This window comes from Elgaria multicarinata, chromosome 2 (assembly GCF_023053635.1).
Source record: "Elgaria multicarinata webbii isolate HBS135686 ecotype San Diego chromosome 2, rElgMul1.1.pri, whole genome shotgun sequence".
Taxonomy (NCBI): domain Eukaryota; kingdom Metazoa; phylum Chordata; class Lepidosauria; order Squamata; family Anguidae; genus Elgaria; species Elgaria multicarinata.
This window is the reverse complement of record NC_086172.1, coordinates 177,282,846-177,292,890: the sequence shown is the minus strand read 5'-3', so window position 1 is coordinate 177,292,890 and position 10,045 is coordinate 177,282,846. Positions and strand designations below refer to the sequence as shown.

The 10,045-nt window shown below is 47.0% G+C and overlaps 1 protein-coding gene across 1 annotated transcript in view; it reads left to right on the top strand.

Annotated features, from left to right (window-relative positions):
* The first annotated feature begins 6,128 nt into the window (after positions 1–6,128).
* FBXO34 (F-box protein 34) overlaps positions 6,129–10,045 on the top strand; it is a 73,653-nt gene continuing 69,736 nt past the window's right edge. Inside the window, 1 exon segment of the mRNA XM_063118194.1 lies at positions 6,129–6,298. The gene's annotated coding sequence lies outside the window, so the exon portion shown is untranslated.

Here is a 10,045-nt window from a genome sequence, read left to right as displayed (position 1 = left end):
TTCTCTTCTCCAGGCTAAACATGCCCAGTTCTTTCAGTCTCTCTTCATAGGGCTTTGTTTCCAGACCCCTGATCATCCTGGTTGCCCTCCTCTGAACACGCTCCAGCTTGTCTGCATCCTTCTTGAATTGTGGAGCCCAGAACTGGACGCAATACTGTAGATGACGCCTAACCAGGGCCGAATAGAGAGGAGCCAGTACCTCACACAATTTGGAAGCTGTACTTCTATTAATGCAGCCCAAAATAGCATTTGCTTTTCTTGCTGCCATATCACAGTGTTGGCTCATATTCAGCTTGTGATCTACAACAATTCCAAGATCATATTCGGCTTGTGATCTACAGCAATTCCAAGTTTTGCATTTGCAACCATCTTCACCCCATCTATAATGGACCTAGTTTTGTTTTTGCATCCTTTAACAACTACCTATGAGCCTCGTGTGGCGCAGAGCGGTAAAGCAGCAGTTTCTGCAGCCGAAACTGTCCCCACGGCCTGAGTTCGATCCCAGCAGAAGCTGGTTTCAGGCAGCCGGCTCGGGTCGACTCAGCCTTCCATCCTTCTGAGGTCGGTAAAATGAGTACCCAGTTAGCTGGGGGAAAGGTAATGACGGCCGGGGAAGGCAACGGCAAACCACCCCGCTATAAGGCCTGCCAAGAAAACGTCAGCGAAAGCTGGCGTCCCTCCAAGAGTCAGTGATGACTCAGTGCTTGCACAAGAGGTTCCTTTCCTTTTCCAACAACTACCTACCAGACAGATAAAAGATGTTCATGGCGTGGAAATGTGGCAAGGACGAGTTTCACCTGCTGATTTCTACCTGCCATGTAATGTTGCAACACAGCCACGCCAGTTCAACCTCTGCCATTGTATGCAGGTATCTTCTACATTACCATGTTCCCTCAAAGGCTTTATATACTGCTATATTAATTGGGCACACTGACTCTGTAGATGTGTATAGCGTTGACTGGTGCATAATTAAGGTGGCTTTTTCTGACATAATGCAGCATTGTACAATGATAACTCATGCTGTTAGTTGTTAACTATCAGTTCAGCCACACAAGGTTATGCCAAAAAGCCACTGGGATACCCTATGTGAGCCATCCCTCCACCTTCCTCTAACTCCCTTCTCTGCTCACCTTTCACCTGTCTAAGCCTTTACCTGGGATGAATGGGCCACATCTGGCAAATGGTGGGTATGTAATAAGAGTTTGGTTAACCCTTTACAGACAATGCTAGGTCTTGCATTGGCTTCTGGTAATTTCAGCCAAATTGCGACTATATGAAGGCGCTGTGTGGAGAATGTGGATAGGGAGACATTTCTTTCCCTCTCTCACAATACTAAAACCTGGGGACATCCCATGAAACTGATTGGTGGGAGATTCAGGACAAATAAAAGGAAGGACTTCTTCACACAGCGCATAGTTAAATTATGAAATTCATGACCACAGGATGCAGACAAGCTGGAGCGTGTTCAGAGGAGGGCAACCAGGATGATCAGGGGTCTGGAAACAAAGCCCTATGAAGAGAGACTGAAAGAATTGGGCATGGAGGGGAGACAGGATAGCACTCTTCAAATACTTAAAAGGTTGTCCCACAGAGGAGGGCCAGGATCTCTTCTCGATCCTCCCAGAGTGCAGGACACGGAATAACGGGCTCAAGTTAAAGGAAGCCAGATTCCAGCTGGACATCAGGAAAAACCTCCTGACTGTTAGAGCAGAACGACAATGGAATCAGTTAACTAGGGAGGTTGTGGGCTCTCCCACACTAGAGGCCTTCAAGAGGCAGCTGGACAACCATCTGTCAGGGATGCTTTAAGGTGGATTCCTGCATTGAGCAGGGGGTTGGACTCGATGGCCTTGTAGGTCCCTTCCAACTCTGCTATTCTATGATTTTATTCTATGATTCTAGTGATGGCCACCCATTTGGATGGCTTTAAAAGGGAGTTGGATAAATTGCTGGAGGAGATGGCAATCAAAGGCTACTAGTCCTGGTGGTTATGTGCTATCTCCAGTATCAGAGGCAGTAAGCCTGTATACAGCAGTTGCTGGGGAACATGGGTGGGAGGGTGCTGTTGCAGTCATGTCCTGTTTTATTGGTCCCTGTGTGGTTGGCCACTGTGTGAACAGAATGCTGGACTAGATGGACCCTTGATCTGATCCAGAAGGGCTCTTCTGATGTTTACATTGAGTCTATCTGATGTTGCTCTATCATGCCGAATACTATTTATCTTCTCCCCTGTCCCAGGGACAAAGGAGGCTTTCCCTTAGTGCTGTTGCTTCAGATCCATCAATTGGAGATGGTGGGGATTGAAACTGGGCTCTTGTTTAAAAATATGTGCTTACAGCCAAGGTGGAGTGCCAGCATGGCCTTCTGAGGGCTAACGCTCCATAGGGGCCCACAGGAAAGAGTCCCCTGGACTTGCTCTTCGTCTTCACCCGTGCAACCTGCTTGTTCACGTGCCTTTCGCTCTGGCCCAGATAATGGTGGGGGTGAGATGGTGGAATCATAGAATCATAGAATAGCAGAGTTGGAAGGGGCCTACAAAGCCATCGAGTCCAACCCCCTGCTCAATGCAGGAATCCACCCTAAAGCATCCCTGACAGATGCTTGTCCAGCTGCCTCTTGAAGGCCTCGAGTGTGGGAGAGCCCACAACCTCCCTAGGTAACTGATTCCATTGTCGCACTGCTCTAACAGTCAGGAAGTTTTTCCTGATGTCCAGCTGGAATCTGACTTCCTTTAACTTGAGTCCTGCACTCTGGGAGGATCGAGAAGAGATCCTGGCCCTCCTCTGTGTGACAACCTTTTAAGTATTTGAAGAGTGCTATCATGTCTCCCCTCCATCTTCTCTTCTCCAGGCTAAACATGCCCAGTTCTTTCTGTCTCTCTTCATAGGGCTTTGTTTCCAGACCCCTGATCATCCTGGTTGCCCTCCTCTGAACACACTCCAGCTTGTCTGCGTCCTTCTTGAATTGTGGAGCGGAGATGGCCTTGGCTACTTGCTCCCTGGCTTTCCACCTGTCAAGCAAGCAAGTGGGAGCAAAGATACTGAGGAGCAATAACAGCTGGTGAGAAAATAGACACAGTGAGGGAAGGCCCTTATTGAAGGTGTCCTGCCCAAGGGACTTCAGTACCCTGGAATCAGCACTGCATATATGCTCCACTAGCATTTGGGGCAGATGACTCCACCGACTTGTGGGTCTTAGACGATCTTAGAAAACGGGTCCTATGCACTGGCTGCAAGCAGTTGTTTTGGTTAATTCAAACAGCATGGTGGTACTGAGACTCAATCCAGACAAGACGGAGGTACTGTTAGCGGGTGGTTCTTCTGTCCGGCGAGGTGATGTTTGCCCTGTCCTGGACGGGGTTGCACTCCCCCTAAAGGATCGGGTCCGTAGTTTGGGGGTGCTCTTGGATCCAGAACTGTCACTTGAGGCACAGGTGAACTCAGTGGCAAAGAGCACCTTTTATCAGCTCAGGCTGATATACCAGCTGCGCCCTTATCTGGACAGAGATAGCTTAGCTACAGTTATCCATGCTCTGATAACCTCTCGTTTGGATTACTGCAATGCGTTATACGTGGGGCTGCCTTTGAAAACGGTCCGGAAACTTCAACTGGTGCAAAACAGGGCAGCAAGGTTATTAACAGGGACTGGCCGGCGAGATCACATTACGCCAGTCCTTTTACAACTTCACTGGCTGCCAGTCCAGGTCCGGGCCCAATTCAAAGTGCTGGTATTGACATTTAAAGCCCTAAACGGTTTGGGGCCAGGTTATCTGAAGGAACGCCTCCTCCCATATGTACCTACCCGGACCTTAAGATCATCTACAGGGGGCCTTCTCCATGAGCCCCTGCCAAAGGAAGTGAGGCAGGTGGCTACTAGGAGGAGGGCTTTCTCCGCTGTGGCACCCCGGTTGTGGAACGAGCTCCCCAGAGAGGTCCGCTTGGCGCCTACACTGTACTGCTTTCGTCGCCAGCTGAAGACCTTTTTATTCACTCAGTATTTTAACACTTAATTTTAACTTAAATTTAAATTTTACTGTTTTAACTCTGTATTTTAATCCTATATCAACTTTGCTGTGTGGTTTTATCCTGGTTGCGCTTTTTATACTGTATTTCGTAATTGTGTTTTAAACTGTTGGGTGTTTTACTGTGGTTTTAATTTTTGTGAACCGCCCAGAGAGCTTCGGATATTGGGCGGTATAGAAATGTAATAAATAAATAAATAAATAAATAAATGGTGGTGTGCGCTATATATATAGCCATCAAAAGCCTTGCTAAGTGCGATCATTAAATTATCTGCCGACCACACAAGAAGTACAGTAGTTTGGCTAATCCACTCATTACTCTGACAAAATCAAGCCCTCCCTGGACTATGATAAGATAGGACTGCGCATGATATCTCTTATTTTCCTCAAGCGCAGGGAAGGTTGTAATGCAGAGAGAGGCCAAATGGCTGGGGCAAGTTCAATATGGAAGCCATGCCTACTTTTTAGCAGTGGGTTATCAAATGCCTGGCAACTGTGGAGGAGGCTGGTATCACGCTGTTGCTAAGATTAGAACCTTATGTTTTTCAAAAAGAAAAGAAATAAAATAAAAGCTGGTAACACCCTGGCATTAAAGTCTACACTTTGCTTTTTTGGGGTGGGGGTGGGGGAAGCACTTGGACCATCCTTGATTTGATTGGCACCATGCTTAAAAAAATGAGTGCCATTTTTTGGTAGAAAGGGGTGTATGTGTGTGAGTGAACAATAAATAAATACACTTACACAGGTATTAGTTTGGTTCCAAAAAACCCAAAACTGGCACCGGGATGGGTTTTAAAGGGTGGCACCTGGCTTGCGAAAAAGAGGTGGTACCAACCTGAATGTAAGGTTGGCATCTGTTTTTTTTTAAAGGCAAGTACCTGGGGTCGAAGGTTCATATTTTGTGTAAAAGACAACAACACATGATACCAACCTTGCTTTTAGACTGGCATTTGGCTTAAAAAGAAGGTGCTACTAAGCTGAATCTAAGTTTCATATCTCGTGTTAAAAGTACAATACCTCTTACCAGCCTGTCTTTTAGATTGGCATTTGGCTTTAAAAAGAGGATAGTACCAGGCTAGATCTAACAGTTGCATATGTCTTTTCAAATAAGGTGTTACCAGGCTTGTGTAATAAAACAAGAGCTGGTACCATCCTGGCATTTGGTTTAAAAGGACGGTGTTGCCAGGCTGGGTTTCAGGTTCACATCTGGCTTTTTCAAGAAAGGTGATTCTAGACTTAGTCTAAAGTTTATATCTTGCGTAAAACAAAACACAATGATACCTGGTACCAGCCTGGCTTTTTTCTTGGGCAATTGGCTTACAAAGGAATAAGGTACCAGGCTGGGTCTCTCAGGTTCACATCTGCCTTTTTTAAATATATATATATATATATATATATATATATATATATAGGTAGTATCAGGCTTGGTTTAAGGTTCACATCTGTGTAAAAACTACACCACCACCTTTGTTCCAGCCTGGCACCTGGCTTTTAAATGATGCTGGTGCCAGGTTTGCCTCTGGCTTTTAATGAAAGGTGGTGCCAGGCCATGTGCAAGGTTCGCACGAACCTTGTAAACCGCCCAGAGAGCTTTGGCTATGGGACATATATAAATTTAATAAATAAATAAAATAAACCTTGCACATGGCCTGGCACCGCCTTTCATTAAAAGCCAGCGGCAAACCTTAGGCCCGGCCTGGCACCAACATCTTTTACAAGCTGGCTTCGAAAGGCTGCTCCTCTTGCGATGGGGGAAGGCTGGCACCACCAGCTTGGCACCTTCCTATTTGTATTTATTTAATTTATTTATTTTTTGTAAAAGAGCAGCTCTTGGCGCGGCTGCTGCTGGCACTGTGGGACGTGGTGGGGCTGTGCTTGGCACTCGGCCTGAAATTCCCTCAGCCAGGCGGGGAAGGAGGAGGAGGAGGTGGAGGAGGCCGGTCCGCCCGTCCCTGGCACGGCTGAGGGAGGGAAGCAGAGACGGCGGGCGGGCGGGCGAAGGAAGCCGGCAGGTCGGAGGGTGCCCCGCCTGGCCCAGCGCCAGCCAGCCTTGAAGCCTCCCCGGCGGGCGGTCCCCTACTCGGCGTCGCTGCTCCGCCCCGGGCCTGGATTGGCGAGAGGCCTCCGCCGCGGCTCCTCCCCGCCGAGTTGGGGCCGAGCGAGGGAAGGGACGGAGGGAGACGGCGGCGAAGGTGGTAGCAGCGAACAGCGGCGGGAGACGAGAAGGAAGCGGAGGCCCAGAGGAGACCCGCCCGCTCAGCGTCGCCCCCTCGCCAGGTAGGGCAGGCCGCTCGAGGCGCCGGGCTCGCCTGGACGCGCCGCCGGCCCCCGCCTCCGTGGGCCTGGGGTCCCCTCCCGCCTTGGAAGTCAGCGCCCCCCTCACGTAGCCCAAGGGCATATACGAGGGGTGGGGGGCCTCTCCAAGACTCGCCCCCTCCCCTGCCTGTGTTTTTGGGGGGCTATGGTCCTATCTACTCAATATTTGAGGGGTGCTTTCCCCTTTTTTTGTAGGGTGGTGCCTGTAGGTGTGGGATGTTTCCTTAGCTGTAGGGGGTTATTTGGGGTGGGGGGCTTCCTTCCTTCCTTCCTTCGGTATGGGGGGCTTCCTCCCTTGTTCAGGATTAGGGTTTTGAATTTCCCCACATCTGGGGTTGGGGTGTGTGATATAAATGTAGCTCCAGCAATTGGGGTCACATCTGGGGCGGGGGCGAGGTTCCCTCCATCTTTTGGGATCAGGGTTTCCCTACCTCCCTGTAACTCAGGGCTAAGGATGGAGGTTCCTCCACATTTACGTTTTTATCCTTTCAGAAGGGGTTTGTGGCGTTGGGGCTGACTTTGCTTTCAAAGCTGGGGGGAGAGTTGGGGGTGGAGGCTTCCCGTCCCCATAGGTTGTAATTTTCAGGGTCAGTGTAGGACTAGGGGGGGGTGTCCCTATATTTAGGACTTTTTTTTTGGCGGGGGTGAGGAGAAAGGAATATAGCATTGAGGCAGCTCCCATGGTTTGGGAGTAACCCCCTTGTTAGGAAGGTGAGATTTCCTCTTTTCAGAATGGGATTTGGGATTAGTGATTTATTTCCCCCTATTTACAGTCGTCCCCCCCCCCCCAGATTGACATATAGGTTTTGGGGGGTGTTGCCTTTTCGTAGTTGGAGTTGCCCCTTAGCCAAGCTCTTCCCCCTTCATTCAAGGTCCAACTAGAATAGAGGCTCTATTCACCCAACACAAACCCCGTTCAAGAATTGCCCAAACTTCCTGTTACTGGGGGTCCTCTGACTGGCCCCTGTTGGAGTAGGTAAATTTTAGCAATTGCCAACCATGTCCTAAGGGCTACTTGCATTCAATTTGCAACACAGAATGATTTCCGTGTAAGAAAAAGCAGGAAAGTTCACATAAAGGTGACGTGTGACTGTTTTTCAATGTTTGCCTTGAGTTAAATGCAAGTGTTTGCAAAGACTGCAAGGAACTGAGATGTTGTTGTTTTTTTGCCCTTGAGAGCAACTTCAGTTTACCTGTATGGGTGTAGAGGCAACATTGTATGCCTGTGTACATGTTTCTCCTTCCTTTAACTTTACAGGTAAAATGAAATATGTGAAGTGTCATATGCGTCTTTCTAAACTAAAGGCTTTGGAATGGACTTTGTCCTCAGCATGCTTCCTTTCTGTTAAGCTCCTTAATTTCCCCTCTCTGGCCTGTATTTAAGGTGTATTTGGGCATCTCTCTCTTCGGTTTAAAGGTACAAAGAACCCATGATGGAGGTGGCTCTTGTCTTTGATTCAGTTGCATATTGCAGTAGCATATATGAGTTAGCGAACTTGAGGAGTCCTCTGACGTTTACTTCCCTTACGGCCACTTTACACATTCAGCAGAATCAAGAGGATTTGTTTGTATTTTTGCCAATGCTATATCAATATTAGCCTTATTCAAGGCTAATTGTTCAATAGGTGGTCCCCATGTGATGGATAGGTTTGATGAGGAAACATCACCTTCCTATTGGTGGTATCCATTGTTAGTTTAATGTAAGTCCCATTCATTTTAGTGGATCTACTCTTAAGTAGGACTGGCATGGGATAGAACCCCGGGGCTGTTTCTGTTGGGGTAACTTCAACCCTTAAAGTGCACCTTCCACAACACTATTGCTGTCAGCTCTACTCCCAAAAGGGGAAAAATAATTAGCCCACTAACTAGCATTCGCACAAGCCGCTGCAGCTAGGGAAACTTTACTTGCCTGCTCCTTTCTCCGTAAGGGCTTCCACATGGCTGTAGTTGATGCTCCATGGAGGAGAAAGGTGAAAAAATGATGCAAAATTTGCTAAGTGTTTGTCAACTACCCTTATTTTTCTTCCACCTTCAGACTGGGAACTGGCTGCAAAGGTGATCTGTCAATGTCACTTTTCACTCCAGCACTGGAGTGAGGCTGCAGCACAAGGTGATATTGACAAGCCCTTTGGGAATTTCCTTAGCAGGTGATGGTGCATGGGTAGCCAGGTAATGAAGAGAGGTGGGGTTCCATATTATCACGAAAAATGTAAGCTGTCATAAGCCATAACTCCAAACAAGATGAGACAAAAGTGCTACCTTGGTTCACACCTGAAAGAACTGTGCTATAATTGTGCCCACATCTTTAATGATAAGTGTCTGGAAGAAGGCTAGGCTATACTCCCTGACATCTTAGATTTCTTTCAATGGAGAAACATTAAGTAGACAACTCCTACCTGCAGCCTGAAGTGGTACAATCCAGGAAAAGCTTTTATCAGTTGATTCTGCTGAATGTATAAAGTGGTTATTAATGATTTAGGTATCCACAATACCAAATTGTGGATCTACTGCCTCCTAATGTTGAGATGAATGCCATGCCACGCTGACTAGTGGTACAATGCCGTAATATCTTTGGTAGCCGTGTTTTCTACATGGATAATGTTTTTGTATGAATACAGTCTATTAAAATGCAGCAGATGTTAAAAAATACATATCTGTGAATCTTCTTATCCCGGTTTTCGCGCAATTTTGTTCCTGTCCTTTTCTCTGCCTTGATGCTGTGTGACAGTTACATAAAGAGGGTATTGTGAAACTGGATTGGACAGAATGTTGTCAGATGCTCTGATCATGCTCTGTAATGTGCTCAGAACAGTGTGTGCGGAGTGAGATGGCATTGTGTTTAAAATATTCAGCATGTCGTGTCTCATTAACATGTCCTTTCTGTAAAGCATCGATGTCATATTCATACTACTTGCATGGTTAAATATAGGATAAATGTACTTATGTTTTTAAAAAATCAAAACAAAGGAGATAATGGTAGCAGCTTGTGATGCTTTATTCAGCGTTAAGGTGCAAAGAATGTTTATAGAGTGCATTTTGAGCTGTGGTGCGGAAGATGTTATTAGGTTGCCAGCCTGAATCTTTTATTAACAAACGGAAGAACATGATCCCAGGTTGCTGGGTTGGTTTTGTGTATGTGTTTTCAGAGTTCAGCCTTTCACAACTGGTTCTACCTTTTATCAAGCCAACATAGAGCGATGATCGCAGTGAATCTTCTCCATAGGAGGCTCTTGAGCTTGCTTTCCAATCTACCTTGATAACCCCATTTCCCCCACCATATTTTCCCCTTAACCCATGACATATATATTTGCTAAATGAGCCCCTTGCTCCCTACCTAGTGAGCAGGGATCCCCGTGATTCATTAAATGCATTTTCACTCTCTCCAGTGCACCTTGATAGGGGAAGAATACAGGTCTTCCCCACATGTTTGACCAGAGTGCTTGGTTTTCCTACAAACTAGGAAGGAAGGAAGAATGCTGTGTTTCCACTAGTAGAGCAGATAGAGTACCCCTCCCTGCATAAATATTCAGCTCCCAGCTTTTGCTGTTGCTTACTGGTGATATTCTGGAAAGCTGGGGTCGTAAGCATCTTGAAGACCTGTTCAAAGCCCAGACGCTATGGGCTCCTGGAAAATGAAATCCCCAAGACTTACGTTGTCATCTTGAAGATGGGAATAACAATGGTTGTGAATAGATGAGTGAGAAAATG